Below are 6,059 nucleotides of genomic sequence, written 5' to 3'. Positions count from 1 at the left end.
CCCGCGCGTCCAAGGGCGCGTGCGCACAAACGCCGACACGCCCGCTCGTGCGCCGGGCGGTCCGCCTACATCATGGCGGCTGCGCAGTTGTGTCTCATAGGGCGCCAAAGTTGGGCTCTGGCGCGCGTTGTCCTTGGCCCGCATCCCTTAAATCGCGTCTGGCTGCCAGCCGTGGTTGCCTATATTTTGGCACCGCCTGCTGGGCCAAGCTCCGTGACCCAGGCTCGTCACCTTTTTGTCCTGTGGTTTGGTGCGCAGGCGCTGCTGTGCACTTACCCACAACCTCCCAGAGCCGCTGTGCCCAGCGCGTGTGTTTCCGTCTCTGTCCTGGTCTGCACTCGGCCTGCCCGCACGTATCTTAAAAAAGTGGTTTTGTTAGGGAATCCGGTTGATTATCTTCAATGGTTATCAGCTTGGGCCCGGCCACAGGGATAGGTCTGTTTTCTAAACCTGGGGCACTTTGGTGGAAAGGTGAGGTTATGCCTTTGTTCGGCGTGCATACGTTAGGTTTGGATGCCTTTGGGATTTCCCGGTGGAAATCCCAGTTCCCGGTGGGCGACTGAAAACTTGGGAGTGAAAATGGTTCACTAAGAGGGAGAGAGTGGAAGTAAAATGAAAAGGTGGCCTTCCCCTTGAAGTTTCTCTTAAGTCTTTGAGCTGTTGGCTCAGCTTGGAAAAGTAATCTTAGGCATCGTGTTCCCCTGGTATACTGGTAGGATCTTTCTAGAAAAGTTTGCGAGTGTATATGAGGAGCCTGGAAGATGTTCATTTGCTCTCGACTCAGCATTTCTTATCCTAAGAAAACCCGCCAAAATCCAGGCAAAGTTTTGGGTACAAAGATGTTTGCCTGGATTTGACAACATTAAAAATGCACACTGTTCCAACAAACAAAGATAGGGGCTAACTAAGGAAAGTATGGGGTTTTACCAAAGCGGTGATTCCCAAGACTGCACCAGAGATCAAAGACTTCTAGGGGACACCTCAGGGAATGAGATGAAGGACAGGGGCCAGGCAGAGCCAGAGCACCCTGTCTTAGCTTCAGCCAGACAAGGTGGAGCCGACCTTAGTCTGCTTCCCCATTCAAGGGTGGGTGGAGAGGGAAAATTTTCACTCTCCCCTAAGGCCTCTACTGGTAGGTACAGAAGGCAGAGGGTAGGAGTGGTTCTCCTGGGTGCAAGCAATAAAGGGTGTAATCATTTTGTATTGTTATGTAATGATTTATCACGAACTTAGTGGCTTAAAACAACATCCACGCAGTACCCCAAGCAACGTTCTGTAGGTCAGCTGTCTGGGCAAAGCATGTCTTCTTGTCTCCATTCTCTGCTCAGTGAGGCTGAAACCAAGGTGTTGCCAAGCTGGATTCCTTTCTAGGGGTTTCTTCAACCTGCCAGAGGAACTCTGTTTTTATTTTCATTTATTTTTATTTTTTTTAAAGATTTTTTATTTATTTATCAGAGAGAGAGAGGGGGAGAGAGCAAGCACAGGCAGACAGAATGGCAGGCAGAGGCAGAGGGAGAAGCAGGCTCCCTGCCGAGCAAGGAGCCCGATGTGGGACTCCCAGGACCTGAACCGAAGGCAGCTGCTTAACCAAGTGAGCCACCCAGGCGTCCCGGAACTCTGTTTTTAAAAGGCTCTTGTTATTAGGTCAAGTCCACCCAGATCATTGCCCTTTATTAAGGCCAAATGATTTGGGACTATAAATTACATCCACGAAATACCTTTACATAGTGTTCGCTTAGTGTGAAGAGGGCACTGTTCTTCCATAAAAAGACAGACTCAGTAGAGCGTGAAAAAGAAAAATTAAAGGCGAAAGAGGAAGTCATCAAATGTCTGGAACTATTCTGAAATAGGTAAGGCCTTCCATGTTGGGTATAGTTTCCTTTCATGATAAAAATAAATGCTAAAAATAATGTAGTAGAGAAGAGGAAGATTTAAATCATCTGCTCTCAGTGTCAAACAGACTAGGTCTGACCCCAGCTGTCCTCCCTGTCAATCCTTTCCTGAATTAGTTGTCTGTTACTGTTTGGAGGTAGGTGATGGGGGCCAGTTGTCAAAAGACTGATGCTCGTGTTTTATAGAAAGCTTTCAAGAGCTTGTCAATACTCTTTCTCTAGAATGTGTGATTATTTGTCGTATGTTATACTCAGATAACAGGAAAAATCTCATTCCACATCCTGTTACAAATGCTTAGTGGTCATTTGGATTTCCTTTTCTGCAGCTGGCATGTCTACATCCTTTGTCATTTGCCTTTTATGACCAAGTAGCAGGAGCTCTTTGTATATCATCGACCAAAGGTCGCAAATTATGGCTCTTAGACCAAAACTGGCCAGCTGCCTGTTTCTGTAAGGCCTTCTAGTTAAGAGTATTTTTTACATTTTTAAGTGGTTGGAAAAAATGAAAAAAAGAGTATTTTAAGATGTATGGAAATGATATGAAATCCAAATTTCAATATGCATAAAATTTTATTGGAATGAAGCGGTGTTCATTTGTTTACAGTCTATGGCTGAGTCTGTGCTACAGAGACAGACTTGAATAGGTGTGACAGAGACCATGGGGCCCTCAAACCTCAAATATCTACCCTCTGTCATTTACAGAAAATGTCTGCAGACCTGTCAAAGACGATAACCACTGTCTAGCAAGTGTGTTGCACCCAGACTTTTTCCAATCTGTATTTTAACTTTGTCGTTTCTTCTACCAAAGTTTTAGAATTTTGTTTAAAGATTTTATTTTTAAGTAATCTCTACAGGCAATGTGGGGTTTGAACTCACAACCCTGAGATCAGGAGTGAATGACTCCACCAACTGAGCCAGCCAGGTGCCCCTCCCATTTTTATGTCCGCTGTTTCCTTTGTGGCTTTTTGGTTTCCTGTTCTGCTTAATAAAGTCTCCCTAAACAAAGCTTGTTTATGCAAATTTCCTTCTAACTTCTCTTTGATTAATTTAATTGTTTTACATTTCATCTTTTGACCTCTATCTACTCTATCTCTCTACTTGTTTTATTTATATTGTGAGGAATGATTTATCTTTGTTTTCTTCCAGGCAAACAGCCAGTATGTCAGGTAAACTTAGTAAATGAAACATTGTTCTCCAAGTGAACCGAACTGTGATCTTTTCATGTATCAAGTCCCCATAAATACTTGAATCTACTTCTTGGATGTTTTCCCCCCCATCCTGTTGATTTGTTTATTGCCTTTTCTGTGTCATGATAATAATTTTTTTGATTCCAGTAGTGGGTCAAATAGGTTTTGGATCAGGAACATATCGTCAAGTCCTAAAATAACAGTGACTTGGGCAAAAACAGAAGTTTATTTCTCTGTCAGATAAAAGAATTCCAGAAATGGGCAGCCTGGGACTGATGTGGTGGCTTCATGTTCGTCACGGGCTGGATTCCTTCCACCTTTCTGTTCAACTATGCTTGTGTTAGCATCCATACTTAAGGTCAGCTCAGAGTCCAAGATGGCTTCTGGAATGCCAGCCATCACATCACTTTCCAAGAGGGGTGCGGGGGAGACTTTTCCAAACCTTCCAAACCTTCATCTGTTCCTCTCTGAAGGAGTCATTCTGTAAACCCTTCTGACAACTTTTAGATTTTAGTCACCAAGCCATATCTTTAAAGGAGGCCAGGATATGCAAGTTTATAAGTTGTGTGTGTGTGTTTTTTTTTTTTAAGATTTTATTTATTTATTTGACAGAGAGAGATCACAAGTAGGCAGAGAGGTGGGCAGAGATAGAGAGGAAGGGAAGCAGGCTCCCTGCTGAGCAGAGAGCCCGATGTGGGGCTCGATCCCAGGACTCTGGGATCATAACCTGAGCTGAAGGCAGAGGCTTTAACCCACTGAGCCACCCAGGCGCCCCTAAGAGATGATTTTAAACTTTAAAATCCTTTTATGTTTTCCAGCCCATCCCAGGCCATTCTGATTGGAGGTATTTAAAGTTTTTATTTACTTGGGAAGAATTGATACGTTTTTTATAAAAAGATTTTTTTTTTAAGATTTTATTTTTAAGGAATCACACTCAGCATGGAGCTTAAACTCACAACCCTGAGATCAAGAGCCGCATGCTCCACTGACCCAGCCAGCCAGGTGCCCCAAGAATTGATACTTAAATGATATCAAGCAGGATCTTGATATCTCTTCATTTTTCTAGGCTTTGTGTTTATGTCCTTAAATACAACTTTGCAGCTTTTTCCATATAGATCCTGATTTTGTTCAAATTATTGATGCAATATTTTTTCTTGGTCTTGTGAATGGAATATTTTTTCCACACTGATTTCTACTTGGTTATTGACAATTCAAAGAAAAGCTATTGGGTGTTTTTTGGTTTTTGTTTTAAATTTATTTGAGGGTGGGGAGGAGCAGAGAGAGAGAGAGAGAGAGAGAGAATCTGAAGCAGACTCCCTGCTGAGCACGGAGCCCAACGTGGGACTCGATCTCACGACCTTGAGATCATGACCTGAGTTGAAACCAAGAGTCAGACTCTCAACTGACTGAAACACCCAGGCGCCCCAGCTATTGGTTTTTGCTACATATTTCTTGAAGCCAGTCATGTTTGCCAAATCCCTTCATTTTAATGTTTTAGAAGAGCCTCAGATTTTCTAGATTATATTGCTATAAATAAAGATATCTGTTTCCCCTTCTTTTCCAATATTGATGCTAGTCCTTCTATTTTCCTGCATCAGCGCATTGATCCAAACCTTGAAATCACAGTCGAGGGTGCCTGGGTGGCTCAGTTGGTGAAGCGTCTGCCTTCGGCACAGGTTGTAATCTCAGGGTCCTGGGATCAAGTCCTGCATCAGGTTCCCTGCTCAGCGGCGAGTCTGTGTCTCCCTCTTCTTCTGTGATCTCTCTTGCTTTCACTCTCTCTCAGATAATAAAATAAATCTTAGAAAAAAAGCTCACAGTTGAATCAGAACGGGCATCTTGCCCTTTGGCTGTTTCTAAGAGTAGTGGCTTTGGCATGGCCTTGTGTGGTTTGGTGATTGCTACTGGTTTTGTTAAGAATACATAATCAGGGTTTGGTTGTTTTCTTCCAATTCTCTTTTATTCAGAGTTTATTAGGAATGGCTGCTGAATTGTACACAACCACAAGACAACGATTTTCTCTTACTCACAAGTGTAATAAAGCAAATCTTGTCACTTCACACCCACCAAGAAGGCTATATAATAAAAGAGCTCAGCGGGGCGCCTGGGTGGCTCAGGCGGTTGACTGTCTTGACTCTTGGTTTTGGCTCCGGTCATGATCTCAGAGTTACGAGATTGAGCCCAAGCCCTGCGTAGAGCTCTTGGGATTCTCTGCTTGGGATTCTTTCTCGGCCCCTTCCCTCCCAGCCCCCACCACTCGCACGCTCCTGCTTGTGCCCTCCTTCTCTCTCAAAAAAGGAAAGAAATAGGGCTGCCTGGGTGGCTCAGTCAGTTAAGTTTCCCAGGGTTCTGGGATCGAGTCCTGCATCAGGCTCCTTGCTTAGCAGGGAGCCTGCTGTTTCCCCTGCTTGTGCTCTCTCCGTCTTTCTGACAAATAAATAAAATATTGAATGAAAGAAAGAACGAACGAACATAGGAATAGAAGGCCACATACTATATAATTCCATTTATATACTATGTCTGAAAGAGACAAATCCATAGAGATGGAGAATGGATTAGTGGTTGCCAGGAGCTGGGGGAGGGAAGAAATGGGGAGTGACTGCTAATGGGTATAGGGTTTCTTTTTGGAGTAATGAGAATGTTCTAAAATTCGATAGTGGTGATGGTTGCCCAATGTGTAAATATATGACATTGTGAATATAATAAAAACCGCTGAATTGTACCATTTTATAGGGTGAGTTATCCCAATAAAACTTTTATTTTAAACAAGGTTATGTGTGTTCTAAGCAATATAGTCTACTGTAAATGTCTAAAATTTTCTTTACTTTGAGATACTATATAATTAATATAATTCCTGTTAAGCTGTGAAATAAACCTTATTATCCTGAAGGGCTTGGCGGGGGGCGGGGGGGTGGGAGTGCCTGTCACTAATTTTTTGAGTGACTTGTCATCTCTAAGGAACTGTATAGTCAGGGAATAA

This window comes from Mustela nivalis, assembly GCF_964662115.1.
Source record: "Mustela nivalis genome assembly, chromosome: 9".
NCBI classification, from domain to species: domain Eukaryota; kingdom Metazoa; phylum Chordata; class Mammalia; order Carnivora; family Mustelidae; genus Mustela; species Mustela nivalis.
Note: the sequence above shows the minus strand (reverse complement) of the source record.